Below are 20391 nucleotides of genomic sequence, written 5' to 3'. Positions count from 1 at the left end.
CGGCCGCGGGCGCTGCGCGGGCACGGACTCCCCATCGGTACCCTGTTCCCCAAGGCGGCCCCCCGTGTCATCATCTCCTTCCGCAGCCATGTGCGTAGCGTTTCATGACAAAGACCAAAGGAGTCGCAGCATATTTTAAATTCTTCTTTTCCCTTGATGTTGCTTCCCCCCGCCCCCAAAGAAACAAATCTGTGGGCTGAAAACTTTTTTCTGCCCCCTGGGCTCAGGCTGTGCATGTGGCAGTTCTCGCTTCCCGGCAGGTTCTCCGCAGGTTCTGCGGGGCTGGCGTGCAGGGATGGAGTTGGCCTCGTTGTTAGCAGCTGTTACTATGCCAGCCCAAATGCCACGCTGGTAGAAGACAAACAGCATTAGGACAGGGCAAATAATGTGCTGAGGTTGCTCAAGTGCGCAAAAAATCTAGTTTTGGTGTACGTGCTGCTCAGCATTTGTTCCATTAGCAAGTGCACAGCCCTTCAAAACCGATCTTGGGAGATGAGACGGCATTTTTTACCAAGATAAAGTACTGAGACAGTTTTGTTGGTTAAGTTGTACCTAGGTCTACATCTCCTACATTTAATTTCATTATAAATAGCTTCAGGACTATATTTTGCAACTTTTTATGCGGCATAGCTTACAAACAATCTGCAGTACACCTGTCTTGTGGTGAGAGAGCAGAGGATGCACTGCCATCTCCTGCCCGTTGGCCAAAGGTTGGCTGTCACCTCACTGTGGAAGGCAGCCAGGAGCAGCCAGGCATTCCATGCATTCTGCATGCCCAGCACTGCCTCAAATCCTGGGCCAAAGGAAGTGCTCATTTGGTTCTAGAGAAAGCAACATGCCACGTATGAACATCATACATGTTCGTAGATTTCCACTCTTACCAAATTTTGAGGAAAGTCTAACAATTTGCTCATCTGAAATGAAATCTTCCTGAAGAACAAAATTAGATTAAAATTTTGAATCTTTATATGTGAGATATCAACAGTAGTACCCAGTAATACCTGTATTTCTACAATATAAAAAGAACTCATTACAGAGTAGTTGTGATTTCTCTTAACCTAAAATAAATCTCACAATAGTTATCATATGTGAGTGCAACAACTTGAAATGCTATTTTGCCATGCTGTCTTTTGAAATCATTTGCATTCCTTTAAATACACATATTGTGAAATATCTGTGTACAGGTTTCAGAGCAAGATATAAAACCATTCCAGGATACCTTTGGTTGGGAAAAATCCCAGAAGAGATGGTGGTGGTTTGGACAGTTCCAATACTCACTGCTGTGCAGATGAGCTCTGACTCCCAAGGCATCTGTCTGGCCTCTGTCCCTGCAGCCTCAGATCCTGCTCCCTCTGACAGCTGCATTGCAGCACCCATGGACTGGGTTTGGAACTGCATCTCGGGCAAATTAGCACACAAGAAATGCATAAACTCAAAACTATCAATGCTTTTCTGACAGCACACTTGCTGTGCACAGTTAAGGCATCTGCCTCCAGCAAATTCATTCACAGCTACATTCTTCTTCATTACCCAAAGGCCCAGGTAATGGAAAAGCCCAGTGCCACCTCACCTGAATCGATCTCACCTGTTTAGGTGGTCTTCATTCCCAACAAAAATTATTTCCAGCTGGAATCAGTATGTACAGCTAAGCCTTTTACTATACCTCCCAGAATTGATCTGTAAGGATACAGTCGAAGAAGAAAAGTATAAACAAATTTGATGGGGTTTTTGTTGCTGTGCATGTCATAATTAGATGCCCAGAAAACATGTGGGAATTCTATCCTGGAGACACTGGAAACTTGTCTGGCCCTGGCCAAAGTCACCTCCGTGGCCCCTGCTCTGTGTTGGGGCTGACCAGACAAACTCCAGAGGTTCCATCCAACCTAAATTACTCTCCTAACCATAAAGTTTTCTTCTAGTGGAGCTGCCATGCTCCCTAGCTTAGACATGGCTTGGATAGAAGGAATGAAGTCCAGCCAAGCAGAACACCAGTGACAAAAATCCCCGTTGAAATTCTGCATGGCCACCACAGCTTGACTGCGGTGACCTTACTGATGCTATCAGGAGGTGAGCTGTGCCACCAGCACATGCATGCCTGAAGCAAAGGGCATGCATGTGAAGTCTGGGAGAGGAAATCTGTCCCACTGAAAAACACCAAAAAGATTGAAAACAGCTAGCTACTGAATTCTGGGCTTTTTCTGCAAGAAACATTGTTGCAACCATCTCAAACTGAGCAAACCAGTTTACATTTACCTTGACTCTTACCTTCAGACCTTCACATTTTCCACATGTTCTCATAGGAAACTAGACTCCTTCTGTTTATGTGTGCCTTTGATTGTCTGAATTATTATACTATGGAATAATAACTTGCTGCACTTAAAGTAACTGTATGTAACTTTTAGCAAGTTCCTCTAATTTAGGAGGCATTTTTGAAAATGTTTGTTACTTGGATATTTCAGCAATTAAAACAATATTAGTAGAAAGTAAGTACTGGCTAGAGTAAGGACCAAATCCTGCAAAGAACTGGCATACTGGTATTTGGTGTGCAGTACTTACTGCCTTCTCCCATGAGTATTAGCTATGGAGACAAAAGAAAATTCAACACCATTGTGTTTTCCATGCTGCTTCACACAGTATTTCCTTCATGTTCTGTATGGTTTTAAATGTTAGTTTAAGCACTTAGATTATTCCTCTATGCAATAGGCACACAGGAAATAGCTTGGTGAAAAGCTGCCAATAGTTGAGTCTATAAACACAGTTTGATCTGTATCTTAGAAAATTGTTTCCACTCCAAACTGTGGTTACAAAGCACTTTTTCTTGTTGGCAGCTGGATTTTTTTTAAATCCCTATGCATCCTGTACTTGCCCAACAGAGTTGGCATTGATCACACAAAAAAAGCCCCTGCAGATAAAGTAACATTAAGGCTCTGGCTGGAACTAACTTGAGCCAGTGGAGTAAGAGTCAAAGCTGAGCTTTTGTTTTCAGCTCAGCCTGTTTTGTTCAGGAGCTGCAAAGCACACAGTGCTGAATATAAGTCCTTTTACTTGGCCTTCTACAAAAAGTAAAGGCAGCTTTAAGAGGATGGGCCTAGAGCTTGCATTGACTTGAAGAGACTTCTTAGGAGACTGGCAGATATTTAGGACCAGTTAAACAGTGTAACTTTCAACAAAGAGAAAACAGTATTCTTCTGACGGTACAAAGAGAAAGGTTTTTAAAAGTTTTTTTCATTAACAGATTGAGATTTCACCAATTACTTAATTTTTGCTGAGTTGATAGTGTGAGAACTGTAAATAACTGAACAGGCAAGAAGTCCAACTTCAGTTGTAAAAAAAATGCATTGATCAGAAGGATATCCATGGTGAAGATGCTGATGCATAGGTAGCAATGTTTGGGCACTGATACAGATGAATAATGAAATTATGCAGCTACGTATTTCCTAAAAAAAGACTGAAAAATAACCTTTCCAGCCTTGCTGACAGCAAGATAAGCGTCAGAGATAAGCTCTGCCTCAGCAGATAGGTTGAAGAAGTTGTGCTTTCCTAAGCACGCAGGCTTTCATTTCTGTACGTGCTTGGGGACTAGTTTTGAACTGCTCCAGTCTGACTTCAGAAAATTCCATCTCTCATAGCATACAAGATCTCCTCAAAGGTATCTGAAATAATAGTTTCTTATTAATTTAGTAAGTACCTGTGGAAAGATGTACTTTATTTTCCTTCAGTGGGATTCTTTTGTTTGAGTAAAACTAAAACTGTCTGGAAACATGAATGAGTCTCCTTTTCATTAAAGCTTAACAAATCAGTATCTTTCTTCTCTCAAGACCTGTTGCAGACAGAGAGATAAAGTGACAACTATATGACTAAAGTGGAATTGATGACAGCTGGGAACTGGAAGCATTTGAATGCCCAATAAAATCTATGAGCACTCTTTTTATTGAAAGCGTCTGCCTTCCTGACATCAAAATGGACTGAAATAAGAGTCCCATGAAACTCTATCAGGCAGCTAATAGCTGTGTGTCTTATCTCCAGCCTGCCAAATGACTGATTTCTCTCAGATGCAGACACCACTACAGTCATCCATACCTTTGTTACCCCCCCACCCTATTTTGAACCAGCCAGCCAAGGCACCCCGGAGGCCCAGAATACAGCTGCTTTTCTTAGGAAGACAAACCAATGGGAGAATAAAACATTTGTATTCTAAACCTGAGGAGGCTGATAGACAACAAGCTGGACAAAGCTGAAGTGTTCATGACCAAAATGGGTCCACCATCTGCTCCCTGGTCACTGGAAATATTTGCAGTTGAAGTTGCCCTTTTTAAAAGCAGATTTTAGAGACTCCAAGAGCAGTGAAGTGTTTGGTTCAAACCACTGGCTCCTTCTAGAGAGCATCCTTGCCAGACACCTTCTTCAACCAAAACTGCTTTAAGAGGCACTGCTGTCGAGATCTTACACCTGGTGCAGTGCACTTGCATTGCTGTTGCTTGGCCATGTCCAAAAAACCATGGATGCCTTCTTACCAGGAGGCAACACACTTCTGAGAAGGCACTGCCACCATCAGTTCTTCTCTGACTCCAGTGGCGTGGGCCACCTGGATTCTGGCAATGTGACCTACAGCATCAGGATGGTTACCCTGCCTTTATGTGAAGTGCTGAGCCCACTGCTTCCAGGGGCATGGTATACCTGTCCTGTTAAATTGTAATTAAAATTAAACAGGAAAGGATTTTAAAAGCCATATAAAGTAAACCTAGATTCAAATGAGCAATGTGATGGAAATTCTTCTGTTCATAGTTACCAGCTAACTTAAGCAGCAGGAGTGTTCACAGCTCTGCCTTCTGTGCTTTGCTTAAGCAGAAATAAGACAGAAATTCATGCCCTTTTTAGCATCTTACGCATATTTTTTTAAGTTAATAATTGACTTTTTAGAAAATGCAAGTTAACATCTCTATGAGTGTTTCAAAACATGTCATTGAACTTCAGGGCTGTCATTACCACCTCTGCCTGCAATCTTACAACATCCCAGTGCTATGGTAGGATGTCAGTCTCACTGAAGATATGCTAAAAATACCAAAGTATTTTGGATATAAAGAAGCCAAAGCATTACCCATACAGTAAAAATAGCTGGTATCATGACCATCACCACAATTACCTTCTCCTAACATGGAAACAAAACCACCAGATTGGTGGGACTCAACCTTGCTTGAAGTGAAAGTAAACACCAGCAAACAGTGTAATATATTTGGTCAAAAGAAAAACAGCTTCAAACTTTTGCTCAAAACATCAGGAGATTCTCTGTGAAGGAAATGAAATCACTAAATAAGCATTTCTCTGTCTATTTTGTCCCATGTCTTTAGGCCAGGACCATATTTGTGGTCCTGCCATTTCTGCTCCGGGAGGACAGAGAAGAAGCAGAGCTCTGACCCATGTCCACCAGTGGTCCATCTTTCTCCTTGGCCTTGTGCCTTCACAAAGTCTCCACCACCATTCAGGCTCTCACAGAATTTGGCTATTAATCCAAATTTAGATTAAATGTAAGGTTTGTGAATCTCATCCCCCACCTAGCTAGAGCTACAAGGTTTTTGAGCTGTGTCCTTTAGCAGCCCCTGTTAATATTGAACAGGAGCTTGTAATGCCTGCAGCCCCTTAGCACGGCTGGCTCTGCCAGGCCACCCAACACAGTCCAGGCCATGTTGCAAAGTACATCTATCATTAATCACATTATGCACAGGGCCTTAAAATCTGCTGCATATGCAAAGTTTATTTATTAAAAATCCTGCAAAACTTACAACACACTAAGATTATCTTGAATGATTTCCAATCACCTACTATCAGCCAACAAAATGCCAGATTGGGGGAACACAGTTAATGAGCATCTTCTTAGGAACTTTGAGAAAGTGGATTCCCGTTTGTTCCACTTCTAGCATTAGAAATAGTGATTTTTCAAATCATCAGCTTCCAAACGCTGAGTTTCACATGAGAGCAAAGTACAGAGGACTTCTAAATGTGGTATCAGGAAAAGCAATATATAGAAAGAAAAGTGGAAACATCCTTAAATTGAAAGACTGATCCTTTTTAAGAACTGTATATAGTGTGCTGTGCTCAAAGTACTTGACTTAAGATAACCATAAGGATGCCTTAAAGATGTGTTTTTATCATCTTAAATTTTAAGTTTCTGTAGGCAAAATCTGGCAACGACATTCACAAGCTGAAAAGACCTATTGTTCTCTTTTATGTAAGCGAAATAATTTTATTACTCAAAAAACTTTACATGTGTGCATGTAAGATAATTTCATTATAGTTATCCTGTATATTACAAAGCCAAAATAAAAGGGGGAGGGGGGGCAGGGGGGAGCCAGAGAAACACAGCGTATCACCTCAGGCTGCTGGGAGATCTGTGGAGTTTCATATACGAAATGTTCTCTTTTTTCTCGCCACTGTGTGTGCATCAAACAGAGCAATCAGAGAAGTTAATGGTAAGAAACATGGAGGGTTTTTTGCATGTCCTGGAGTGCACCTATCAAGTAAAACTGTTTCATCAGAGAAAAAGGTTTTCCTGCTTTGGACAGCCAGCATGGAATACATGTTTTGACCTGATGAGCTTTCTTGACTTGTAAAGAGCAGTGCAGCAAGGAGATTAATACTTGAGCCAGCTGACTGCACCAGGGAAAGTCCCTTATTTGCAAACTTGCCAGAGTTGCTACCTACCATCTGCTGACAGCTTGCTCCCAGCACTCGCTCACTGCTGTGATAACAAGGAATGGCAAAAGCACAGCAGCTCATGGGAAGGTGCTATGGTCAAGCTCCTTTTAATTATTAATGTCCATCATAACATTCAGTCACTCCTGGGAGACAAAACAGAATCCAAGGAAATGGAGGTGAAAAATAGATTTTGAATCTCATTTGTGCTCCCTTAATCACACATGCCCTCCATTTGCTCATATTCAAATCCATCTGTGTTTAAATATCTCAAGTTATATGGTCCTGTTATTATTCCAACAACCTCACTGGTCATGTGGTTAGGAAGCATTTCCAAATACTTAACCCAAATATTAGTCAGCTGTTCTATCTCGTCGTGTCTCATATGATGTATTGGTGTAATGTCCTGCTGGTCTTTTGTGGCTGCTCAGACCATGGCACATGGTTCTGGGTCACACCTTCCCCTGCCCAGCCTAGCAGACCACACCACTGGAGGCAGAGGTGACACCAGGCACTGGCACAGGGACCACCAGCCAGTCCTGCATGGGTTCCTCTGAGCTTCCAGGAATATTACCTGCACAATAAAATATATATTCAAATGCAATTTAGTCTTTCAAGTAACTGAAAATCAGTTTACTTTTCACTTTGAAATATTGTCTCCATGGGAGTGGAAAGTCAGTGTGTCTCAGCTGATTTCAAGTATTTGGGAAAGGCTACCAAAGGCTTCTGTGCTTTCTTGAGCGGGCACTCATACAGTAAGGGCACTCTTCAGGTGAGATCTGTTAGAGGAGTGTGAGCTATTGAAAATATTCAAAATATTTACATTCTTTAGTGGATAGAAGCACTACTTTATCCTAATCTCATCTCTAATTACTTGAGGTTCCAGCTATGCCACAGCATAATCTGTGTAATGTTCACAACAAAGAGTCACAGCATTTTAATACAACAAATTTCACATGGATATCACAATACTGGGGATTTTGAAAGACTGTGTATATCTAATAGAATACATCCATTTTTTAATGTATATTTCTCCTTATTTAACCTCTCAACTTTCCTCTTAGTGCTAAAATTTGTTTCCTAAATGCCATATTCTTCTCCAGAATAACAAGACTCACTGGTATGTAAAAAATAATTATTTAAAGTTAAGCTTCTGGGTTTTTTACGTTGAGCTGTGAGATCTAAAATGACGAATTTAAAAATATATCTATTTTTTGATAGGTTTAACTTTGAATGTTTCCAAACACCAGTTTCTGCTCTGAAACATCGTGTCCAAGGTCATTTTCAGTGTTCTTCCACTTTTGTCTGGCAAATTCCCCTGTTGGCTATATATGAAAGAAACACATTTAAGCCGGATATACTGAGTGTAAAAACAGAATTTGCATGGGAGGGACAAGGGCAGAGGGAAGTCTGAAACTAAAATCACTCCAAGTAGCTTATTCAAACTGTGTTTCCAAGGTGACAAAAAACCCTTTATTGCAAGGTTGCTCATTTATGTTGTACAGTTGCCAGGATTTTGATCTAATTTTTAGTACTGAAGAACTAAAATTATCCCACTTCTTCTCAAAATAAAACCCAACCAAACAAAACAAAACAGATTTTAACTGTGTAGTGCCTTCTGTCTTCAAAACCAGCAACAAAAGAAAACCAGGTCAAATTGTAGAGCTGCCAATTTTAGCATCCCTTTGGAAGATGTTTTCCCAAATAGCACATTCTAATCAAGCATGCAATTTATCAGGTGTCACAGGCTAAGTTATGCACTGAAACCCCATTGCCAGTTTGCAGCCTTTCTGAGCTGGCACCTTGCACACGCGTGTGACAGACAGGACCCCACCTGGGCAGCTATTGGTGGGGCAAAGCAGGCTGAGAAAGGAAAACCCGGGGGAAACATACCCTGAATGTGCTCTTTCAGATCTTCATACATGTATTTCAGGAAAAAAAAGATCCCTAAGCAAACACCAAAGACTGCATCCTGCACAGTTCTATGAACAATCCCAAAACTGACAGATCAGTTCGGCAACACTGCTGAGGCAGTAAAGTGGATGTCTTGTTAACTACAGTATCAAGTCTCAGAGCTTTAACACCTGAATATCATCAACACCTCGTCCCAGGATTCAAAGCCCTCTTTTGCGCAGCACGTTGTCCTTATGGACAAAAACTGGGATGTTTCTTTTTCTTCCCCAGTCCTGCCCCTTCCTCTTATCAACATCCTGCTCTCACAGAGAACACTCCAAAATTTGACTTCAGAGTCATCTTCCCCCTCCACTTTGCCTGCTTCTGAAATACAAGAAATCAACTAATGCTCTAAGCTAGCATATTTTTCCTTTCTAAAGAACATATGGGCTCAATGAAGACCCTTAGGTATTTACCTGCTTTACCTGAAGAACCACAGAGAATGATGCCCCCCCCATAGTTTTACCTCCTGTCTTTCCCCTATCACTTCCTTCCCCTCTCTTACTCTGTCACAGCTGAGCTTACTGCAGGGGTTTGGGACACTGGGACAAGTGCCATGACACAGCTCCACTGAAGATTCATTTCCTGAAGCAGACCTTCACCATCTCTAGACCTCACATCCACTGCAACCCTCACACACCTCTTCCTTGGGCCTTGGGAGGGCTTTGCTCATAATGCTCCCAGGACACTGAGCTTTGCCACTCACAGGGGCAGAGCCCTGTCTAGATACGAAAATGGGTTTATCAGTCTTTTGTCCGTCAGTTACTTAAAACAGTCTTAGCAGTCAGCAACCTCTGAATGTACACAGGTTGATCACTCCAATGGAAACCTATTCCTCCAGGATTCAGTGTGCACAAGGAGGCAACATGCGGGGCTGGTTCTGCTGACTGCCCCCACCTCCTCTGCCCACCCAGTGACAACCAGCTTGTGACTCATAAAGGCATCCTGGTCTCCAGTGGTGTTTCTGGTTCCACACACCATTTGAGAAGGACAACAGTTGTTAAGGAGGACTGCTTCCCAAGCAGGCATTTCCTTTGCTGCTGACAGGCATGAGCTCTGTTACTTCCCATGCTCAGGCTGCTGTTGCCTTAGAGACCAGAACCAACTAAAGAAGAATCTGCTCTTCCCAGGCACCAGGGTTTCCTACAAAACTGATTGGTGTTCATCTTTCACCACTAAGAAGTTCTCACCTTGTAGCCACTGGAGACTACTGCCAGGCAAGACAGCCAGTATCAGAGTGAGCATCCACTGCTTGTGCAGAAGCAGAGGGGCAGGAACTGCAGGTGTGATGCTGGAGTGCTGCTCATGCACTGTGGGAAGCGAGACGGACACACGGGGAGCAGGACACCAGTGCCTGCTTTGCTCCATCGGCCTGGCTGTCTTCCCAGGTAACAGGCAGGACACCAACTCCCCCTGCTTTGCTAATTTGGGGTACTTCCCAGAAACTCGAAGTCAAACTACTTGGCATTCACTGTGCCACGTCTTGCCAGAATTTAGTGTGGAATGTTTAGGAATCCCAGTATGAAATGTTCCCAAAACATCAAAGAAACAGTGAATTATCTATTTTAATACATCTGATTCAGCAAACACTGTGGAGCCAAGTGTCTACCTCAAAGCACACTGCACGTGGTGTGAAAATGTGTGCTTTTCACTGTCTGAAAAGCACATCCATCTCCCCTACCTGTCCATACGAGATTACAGGGAGGGAAGTTCCCAAGGCTTTTAGCCCAGTCAGCAGGGGCAACCCCTACCTTACTAAGGCAGCTATGACACTGCAAATCTGTCCATCTCAGCCCCTGCCACGCTGGCTTGTGCTCTCCCTGGCAGATTTGTATAGAAAATGTATATATTTAAAATACATTCACAAGTGTTAACCCCAAGCAGAATTTTTCTTGCTTGTCAGCAAAGAACATCTGGAAATGATCAATCTCTCTCTCCACCTTGCCCAAATGTCTTCAGGGAGAAATGAATCTTTTAAGACATCTATATTAAAATGAAAAATGCATTTGTGAGCTTGCAAAATGCAGTTAATTTTTCCTGAGAAGAAAGCATAGAAAGGTAAAGGAATCCATTCTTTCTAGGAGTAAAAAAGACATGTATCCCTTTCCTTACTCTGCTGCAAGATGCACAAAAAGGCTTCAGCCCCCATCAAGAAACAGAGGCTCAGTGCTATTGTCCTAGCACTGTAAATTCACATGTGCAATTAGCTCATAAACAGTAGACTTTCCACTGCCTGTGGTGGGATTCATACATAGCTGAATTTCATCCACACGTGTAGGTTCTTGCAGGAATGAATGCAGTGCCTATAAGGACAACTGTTGCCATTCTGGGAACCCACAAACAATGATCAGTGCTGCAATTTACTCTCCTCCACCACCCTTTGTAATGTAAGAGCCAATTATATTCACAAGAGTGAATCAATTACTATGAAAGACACAATCTAAGATGAGGAAAAAGCTGACTTTAGAAGGCGATACTGGCGTGCTACCAAGAGCATAAACATTGAAGAGAGCTGTGTTTTCCCCAGCAGAGTGTATTTTGGGGATGAAAACGTGTGTTGGAGGGGTTGGGGTGCAGAGCGAGCAGGGCCCTCACACGGGCAGGGTGTGCCTGCCCAAGTATTTTGGTTTGGAGCAGGAGGCAGCTTTTGAAGTGACTCTCCCTATCAGCCTGGCAGACTCCACTTTGGTTTCCAGAGTGCACCAGCTGGATTCCTTTCAGATGAAACTCAAATCAGAGGATGCACTCTAGGAGTGCATTGAATGCACTTGGCCTGCTGCTGGGCGTTGCTCCTGTGGGAGCAGAACTGAGCTAGCCCACAGCATGGACTAGTTCACATTACAGGCACTCTCCTACTGTGCCAGATGACTTACTAACACAAATGTAACCAAAGATTAAAGAGCATCCTTTAGCATGATATCAGAAACAGAACTGGTCACATAGAGCTTCCCCAAAACCCTGTAGCACTAACCAGGAGAATCAGTAAACCTTATTCTTACAAAAACAGAAGAGCTACTAATTTAGCAAACAAAAGCCATATGCAATACAATTGAGAAAAACAAACAAATGTTCAATTGGAACTGATTCCCCGAAATTGATTATTTCCCAAGCACCAAGGAAGCAAATTTCCCAGCTGCGACTATTTCAGGTTCTTTATGCTCAAGTGTGTATGCACAATCTAGGATAAAAATACAGTTCTGACAGAGAATCTGGGAGAGTTTCATGGGAATTAGCGCTGTTATTAAATGTGATCATTTTTCAGGTGAAGGTCAGCAGAATGCTATTAAAATCTAAGGGATTTTTGCAGCATGAGAAGGAAAAGCAAAAATCAGGGTCTACAAAATATTCCCAATATAAACCAACTGATTATTTTAAGCCCCTTCACGTTATTTACTTAACTCTGAATTTCAGAGCAATCCATGAAGACAGCTGTGTCACCCCCAGCATTACTGTCCTGCTGCAGCCAAAGCAGGCATCAAGTGAAGTTTCCACCTACCATGGGGCATATCCAGCCCTGGAAACATCTGCACTATAAGCAAATCACATTAGGTATTTTCACAGTGAATAAGACCATTATCTTTCAGCTTCGTATGTTGCCAAAATCCTGTGAAAAATTAAATGAGGTCTTTTAATTAAAAGCCTAAACACATACAGTGTACAGATTCCATCTCTAGGACCCCCAGTGCTTCCCTTGAGTATAATGGTAGTTTCTTTTCATTCCTTTTGAATAGCCTTGAGAAAAAAAAGTTGGTTTTAAGGACTAATTTAACTTCTGAGTGAACTGCAGGGCCTGACTGTTAAATGCTGTCCAGAGTTACCCCAGTACAGCAGCAGCACAATCCTCAGCATAAGTCTGTTGCAACAAAACTTGGATGCAGTGCACAGTAGCAGGTTCTGTGACCAGACAAACTGGCTTCAGAAATTATGTCTTTTCCTGTCATTTAGTCTAGAATTAGTTAATTTTTTAAAAATTACATTACATGGGGTTTTTTTTCTCCCTTGGCTATGCTACAACCAAAGAACCAAGGCAAATGCTAAGGTAAATCCCATTTTATAACCCTGAATATGTCATCCTGAGCCACATACACCTGTGCTTACACAGGAGTCCTTGCTCTGTGTGAACACAAAACTATGGACCACGGAGCTGCTAGAGAGGGTTATATGCTTCCCCAAAATGAAGAAAGTTAAACTCTCTTGTTTAACTGCATGCTTTTGCTGATTTCTACTGATTCACTAAAGCACCAAGCTGCCAGCACAGGCAGAAGGGCTGGTGGGGCTGGTTGCATCACTGCCTCCCCTTCCAGCACTGTTTTAAAGCCAAGAAGTCTGACAGGAATGGCGTGGGCCTGGCTGGCCTGGGGCAGCCAATGGGCTGGGTCACCTTGGGAAGGCACATTCCAGCCTTATTTTTGTAACCTTCTATGAAAGAAGGTTAGAAGTCCACGGTATAATAAGAAAAATGCAACTTTTCAAAGCCAATTCTTCCTCACTTTCTTATTTTACAGAAATAAGGAGTTTTTCTTCAGTATTCTTAAATTTAAACCAACTATACCTTTTTCAAGCACAAGATCACAAACCCCTTCTTGGGCTTTTCTAAGTTAGAAACTTGGAAACTCTGTAATTAGTTTGTCTGAAATAGGCATTTAGCATGACATTTAACCATTCACTATTTTCATATTGATTTTCACTGCTTTGTTGAAGACACATTTGACTAAAATTGGGTGCCAAATAATTTTTTCATCATGATCCATCAATGGATGAATTATTGTTTTAAAGAGAAACGATTACAGTAACTCTCCCCACATAGCATTCAAAAATCATGTGAAATTTACAGTGCAAAAGCTGTTTAAAATGCCTTTGTCTAGAACAAGATATCAAGAAAGTAAACAAAATAGATGTGTACTGTTTCAAGAGACACTTAAGCATTACAAAGAAAGCTAGAGGGGAATTGAGTTCTGTAGTTTAGAGCTGAGCTGCAGATGATTCAACAGGCTCTGTGCCAGCGGTAACAAAAGCGCTCTCTGCTGGAGCAGCACAGCTGGAAAACCTGCAAACAGGCTTTATATAGATACTTTAAAAAGAGTAAGTTTTCAAAGTGGAAGCAGTATTTCATTACTATTGTCAGATACAGCTTCCTTACAAGGATCCAAGAGCCACGCACAAAGGTTCCTGTGAGAACAAGTCACTAATGGTAAGCAAACCTTAGATCTTGTACAAACCCCAGAATTCTTAACTATTAAACCAGTATGTTTTAAACTAGTCCTTGCCATTGCCAACCTTGTAACTACGTTAAACAATACAACTCACTGAAACATTTCAGACAATGTATAAGATCTTAGTCTCACAAAATACAACTTTATCAGTCCTAAGAAAGGGATTACAATGGAAAGCGACACATTTCTCAGCCAGGCACCTAATAGAGAAACTTTTTCTTTTTTTAAAAAAAAAAACCCAACTCCTCCTTTAGGTCTTCATTAAGTAATAGTGATCCTTTCTGCAAGGGAAGTGAAATTAGTCTCTCGCATTCCCTGGCCTGGTTCCTCAAAACATCCCTTACCAGCCTGTGTCAGAGAGGTTCGTTTTTTAACAAAACTGGACTGTGTTCTGCTTCCAACAGAAAGGCTCCCCAATGACTTTTGCTGTGAGCCTGCTGCTGGCAAGGTTGGTTGGTTGTTTGGTGGGTTGGTTTGAGGAGAGCGTGTTAATCCTCCCCTGAGAAGTTCTGTGGTTTAGGTTTAACTCCTCGTTACACTTTCCTGGGGTTACCCTGTATTAATGCTGTATTTGTTTCCGTATCAGTCCATCCACAGCAAGAAACATATGGTGGGAGAAGTTATGGGAAGGGATGGGAAATCAGGGTTTGCTCCAAAGAACAAGTTTACTTTGTTAGAAGACAAGCAAATACAGAGTTCTTGTGTTGCTGCTCACAGTTACAGCAAAGCAAATACATCTTTGTCTTCTGAAGCTACCAAGACTAAAGCATTCTAAAGATGAAGACCACTTCATCTTCTAAATGAAGGACCCAGATAAAATTATTTGATAAGGCCTAAAAACACTTATCTCCATTCATTGAATTCATTGCATTCTTCCATCAATCCAGCTCCACAACCACTGGCTTCCCTGAAAATTCCTGCTTTTGTCAGAAGTGCCCTGAAGAAAACAGTTCAAAGGAACCAGCAGCACAAACCCATTCCAGTCTCTGGTGTGACTCTGCCTTCCAGCCCCAACCAATCTTTGCATATTTCTGACAGTGACACAAATTCTGTGGACTCCTCTGAAGATGATATTGTTCCTTTTGGTCTGTGATAGTCTCAGCATAAAGAACTAGCTCACTGCAATCTCTACCACTCCATTATTCCTGCTATTTCTTGGTTCCTAATTATATGACTTTCAGACTGTTACAAAGCACTCCACTGCTACCAACATGTTTGTCTCACAACAGAACTATTCCCTGAGATTCCCATGTCTCACAGGAAGCCTCCTGTGCAATAAAACCACAGTATTTCTTTTCAGCAGTTTTCTATATTCTGCCGACATTTTGTTGCACAGAAATGCTGCTTTTGCTTCAGTCTTGACATTCTGAGACAGGCACAGCCTGCCCAGCTAACCACTGCCTCTTGCTGCATTATTTATTAAGCTTCACCTCAGTCAGTGCAGCCAGAAAATGCCTTTGGCAGTAATGGAATCAGATTTCTTAGCAAGGTGCCTCCATTTGCTCAAGGGTTTTCTACACATCTTATGCTAGTATTTCTGAGAATTCTTTTCCTCTGTAACATTTTCCCTCCTGTGAATTACAGAGGAGTGCAGCATCCCCTCCCGAGCATGCCTGGACAGCCATTCCCACTCAGCTGCTGCAAGAGCAATTGGCCCATCAGCAAGGTCACCTCTGCAGGGCACTGATACCACCATGCTTGTGCCCATGACTGAGGGTCCTGGGATTTGTCCAGCTATTGGGAAAACAACCTTACTGACTTTTCCAGTCTAACAAAGCATTGTGGGTATCCTTAAACAACATTTCTCAAAACGGAAATGCTGCACAGCTGTAGCCATTGCCAGGGGTCCCTTTCAACTGGTACAACCATTTATCCTACAAGAACACACAGTTCAGCTGTAATTATCTTCCATGTTTTTAAAACAGTCCTGCACTGTTCTCACATCCAATCCACACCCAAAGCAGAAGTACAAACCTCTGTGACCAATGGCCAAAGGGGCCTGGATAAAATCAGCAAGCTAACACATAAACAGGAACAAGAACCTTTCAAGCCTGCAAAGAAAATCCAAATTGTATTATGCTGGTGACTGAAAGCATTGCATCTTTTTGTCCTGATTCTGCCATGATTCTCTAAGATTAGCAAGCGGGCAAAGGAGCTTCCTGTCACTGGAGTGGCCAGCACTGCACATCTTCTCTTTTCTCCAGTGATAAAAATGCCTCTTCCTGTGCTGATTCCAGGTTCACAGTAAATTACTCTTTATGGAACACACCACATTTCTCTGGATTCACTTTCATATTGGCAGCACTAAGCTTATCACAAACTATTTGTAAATGAATCAGTGTTTCAAGAGCAGTAGTCTGCATCAAGAATAGGAACAGCAAAGTAACAGAGGGATGCCTTCCCACAACCTCCCTGTCAGCACTTCTGGGAAGAAGTGTTGCCTGCCATTATCCTCAACAGCTGTACTTCTATACTGATGTGAATTCTTCTTTTCCAGATCATCCTGCCTTTCTCGGTAAGCCAAGTACTGCAGCTGCTCTTGTGCCAGCATTGGAAGCAACACAATGTGTTCATTGCAAATTAATTGCCTTCCAGACACTGTTTTTCTGATTTTGACAAATTTTTAAGAGGATTTCCTCAAATCAAACCTGTATGCATTTTTCACTACTTTTTTTCCCGTTATACATAATGACTGTAATCGGATTTGATTCATCATAAAAACAGCAGAATGATGAGTTAATAGAGGACTAATTTTCAAAGGCAATCTTCCCCATTTGTCAGCAGGGGTGTATGTTCACTGTCACTGTCTTCTTTTGAAAGACAATCCAGGATAAACTGTTCTATAGTCAGAGATTTTTTGAACATCTGAGCTATCAGTTTAAGTTTAGTTGGTGTTCACTCTATGTTTCACAGATCCTGATGCATAGACAAATTTTCATTATTAGCTGTCCAAACCTGAAGAGAACCTCTTAAGTCTGTTTCTTGAAGTCTTTTGAGTTGCTTCAGAAGCTGCAGCACTGTACCACTTCTCTCATCATCTTTTCCTGAAGAGGATGGACTAAAGCATCTTTACCAAAAAACTTCCAGCTACAGAACCAGCTTCCTCAGATAACTCAGCTTCACACAGGCTCTCACAGACTTGTTTCAGATGCCTTACTTCAGAAAAAGACAAAGAGCTGTTTATACCATTTCTCCTGAACAGGGAAGCTGCTTATAATGAAGATTCCCTCAACCTGCTAACAATACAATTAATTGTTCTTCTCCCAGGCTAGACATGCTGGTTTTTTCCTTGGAAATTGAGTATCAGATAGTGTTAACTTCAAGACAACTGGATACTACATATATCATATGGTCTGAAAACAAAAGAAGCAACTGGCACGGTAACTTCCTGAACTGCCCTGTAGAACAGCAGAGCAAAAAATACACAGACAAAAGCCTCCTTGGTCACAGCAGTCATGGGAATGCATCCGAATTCCAGAGCTGGTGACATTAACCTTCAGCTGTAACACTCTTCAAGGAGCATTTCACTAGCAAGCAGAACTACTATAAGAATCAAAAATGCAGATGGAGTATTTTGAGAAACCCTACAGAGAGCTGCCACTCCATAAGCTTTGCCATGACAGTGTCCCTCATCCTAGACCTTGCTAGGACACTGTCTGGTATCTGCGTTTGTGCTAGGAAAGGTGGGCACAGGGAACCCTCAGCTGTGTCAAGTACCATTTTTTGAACTGTTTCCAGACTAACGGCATGGAATGGGTGGAATATATCACAGATTTGGCCCCACAGCCTGTGAAACTGGCAAGGAGCAGCTGCAGAGTCTGCAGGTAGACAAGGATCTAGAGAAAGCATTATCACACTGCCAAGGCTAGAACTGCACAACTTATTAATAACCTCATATATTCACTAAAAATTAGTACACTTTTCTATATATGAAGGTTAAAAAAAACCCTCTTAAAATCACTTAAAAAATATTAACATCATATTAGCACATATGCATACAGAATCTGTTCTGCCAAAGTAAAGCTAGTCCAAGACAGAAGGAAAATAGAAAACACCAATTTTTACATTAAAATTTAAGTACATAAACTTCTATTAGTAAGCCCTAATATCACTGCAGACTTTCTAAGGCACAGAATCTTTATCTGAAAATATACAGCAACCCTTTCTCCAATCCAGTACCAGCTGGTACCTTGTCACATACAAAAAAAACCTATTCAGCAGCATACCACAAATGCAGCATATACTGACTAGCACTTCGAGAAGATTACCAACTGTTTGTACTGAAATAAATACAATTTGGCAGCAGAGACTATAACAGCTTTGTCATAATTTTTGCCCACATAAATATCTTGATTCTATTTTCTGTTTTGAGAATACATTACATGCTTCAATTCTCCCTCCATCAGTTAGTCCCGTGTTTCACTGATGAAAATCCCATAACATCAAAATAATCATAAAATATTAAACTCCATTTTTAGATCCATTTTTTTTCAGTTTGTAGTTGTGTATTTATTTAAACAAAAAAGCCCTGAGAAATCTGTTAAGCCACAGATCAGTGAACGGCATATAATACAGAATTCATTGCTCCTATTCACCAAGCATGCAATGTAATATTTATACCCAGATGTTTTCAAATGTAGTTTTATTCCAGTGACTATTTGCAGTCTATACATACATTTAAAAACAACGTTATGTGAACATATCACAGACCAGTACCTAAAAAATCTTTAGTATATACTCCTTTATAAAAGGTTTTGACACAATGGAAAAGTCAGTCCAGAAAAACTCATGTTACCAGGCTTCTTGATAAACAAAATACTGTGAAGCCCTGTAACCTGCATGAGCACAAGTATCCATGGCAATGGATCTCTCTTCTAAATCCTTGTTTTAAATAAACAGGTTTAAATTTTGTTCAGTAAACAAGTTCTACCACAACACTGTCCATTTAATTTTGTGCTTTCCAAAAGGCAAGCATACAACAGAAATAAAATTCCCTACCCAATACGAGAGAGAAATGCAGTAAACACGTATCTGTTTCCCATTCCAGCAGAGGAATCCAAGTTCCTTGAAATTCTCGTTATGTTTTGTGTGTTGCAGTATCCCCACTGTAACAATGTTTAAATCCAAAACACCTTGCTTATACCTTCTTCTTCTTCTTCTTTGCCTGCTCTCCAGACTCTACTTTACGTTTCTTAGCAGAAGCTGGTTCATCATCTTTTTCACCATCTTTAAATAAAAGAGAGAGTTAATCAAAGTCAGCAAAGACAGTTTTTTTTGCCTTAAACACCATCCTGTCTCAGAACAATTGACTTAACCACATCTGAGATGCCTGAAAAAAAGACACTGTAGTATTAACTGACAACATCTTCATTTTTGGAATGCAGACAATATGTGGACAAAACAGGAATGGTTACTTCTTATTACTACCACAAACCACTGCAGATAACTAAGAAGAGGCTTTATGCTACTGTACAGTACCTGTTCTAAAAAAATATATTATTTGATTAGCTAATAGAAAAAGCTAGAAAATTACATTTTTGAAGCAGGAAACAATGTCAAGGTCAATCAACTTTTTATCTTCCTACTTCAGATGAAGGCTGACTAAGAGAAATGCATGGACAGGGAAACATATAGAACACATGGAGCAAGACAAAAATTGCTACTGGGAAAGAATACGCAGAACCAAAAAAGGGACAAGACAACAAAAAAATCCTTTCTTTGCAAAAGGTTTGTAGACGATTTTACTGGTTAACAAAACCATTATTGGGTGTTCTGAAAGCCCAGAATTTCTTCTTCTGGTTTTGTTCTCTTGACTGTTGCTGGCTATTCTCTTTCTCCAGCAATTAAAAAAAAAAAAAAATTCTCCTACCCATCAAATATTTCTTTACTTCCTAAATTACCATTACAGCTTGTACCATCATTTAAAGTGAAGAGGACAGTAAATATTTTCTTCAGTAATCTGTCCCACGGACATCCTATTTAATTCCTCTCTTGGGCCCCAAGTTTTGCAAACGTTATAAAAATAATCTGACCTACATCTGCAACTAAGGTCAACACAGCACCTGAAGCTCATACTACCTTCTGTTTTAGCAGCACCATGACTGAACCTGTTGGTTTCACAGAACTACGGTGCTACAGACTCTAATCCTTCCCTGCAAATGGCAGTGGGGCAGAGGAGCAGAGAGACTGCTCGAGGGTCTGTGTTGGTTCCAGGAAAGCCAAAACACCGGCACTACAGTCCACCCATCCCTGCAGCCAAACCGCTCTGCCCTTGGGCAGCTCTGGAGGCAGGAGAAGCCTGCAGAGCTTCCTCGGAGCCCAGGGAGAGCTCCGGCCACAGAGCACTCAGGGGACCCGCCCAGCTCGGCTCTGGAAGCACACACAGCCTGAGCAAAGCGCAGCCGCCTCACGCCACGGCCTCACCCGACTCCAGGGGCTCCTGCTCCTCGTCCGGCAGGAACTTGGCTTTGCCGGCCTGGCGGGGCGCGTCGTCGCCATTGTCCTCGTAGATGTTGGACCACTTTATGGCCATGTC

General features: G+C 41.6%; 1 long non-coding RNA gene across 1 annotated transcript; it reads right to left on the bottom strand.

Annotated features, from left to right (window-relative positions):
* Positions 1-5732: 5732 nt before the first annotated feature.
* On the bottom strand, positions 5733-20391 carry LOC108445597. Its single transcript, XR_001860526.1, has 2 exons — positions 20280-20391; positions 5733-19082 (listed from the first exon to the last, which is right to left on the bottom strand). It is a non-coding gene; the product is annotated as an uncharacterized LOC108445597 (long non-coding RNA).

Source organism: Corvus brachyrhynchos, unplaced genomic scaffold (genome assembly GCF_000691975.1).
Source record: "Corvus brachyrhynchos isolate BGI_N302 unplaced genomic scaffold, ASM69197v1 scaffold101, whole genome shotgun sequence".
NCBI classification, from domain to species: Eukaryota; Metazoa; Chordata; class Aves; order Passeriformes; family Corvidae; genus Corvus; species Corvus brachyrhynchos.
The sequence above is the reverse complement of the archived record's forward strand: the minus strand, read 5'-3'. Positions and strand labels throughout refer to the sequence as shown.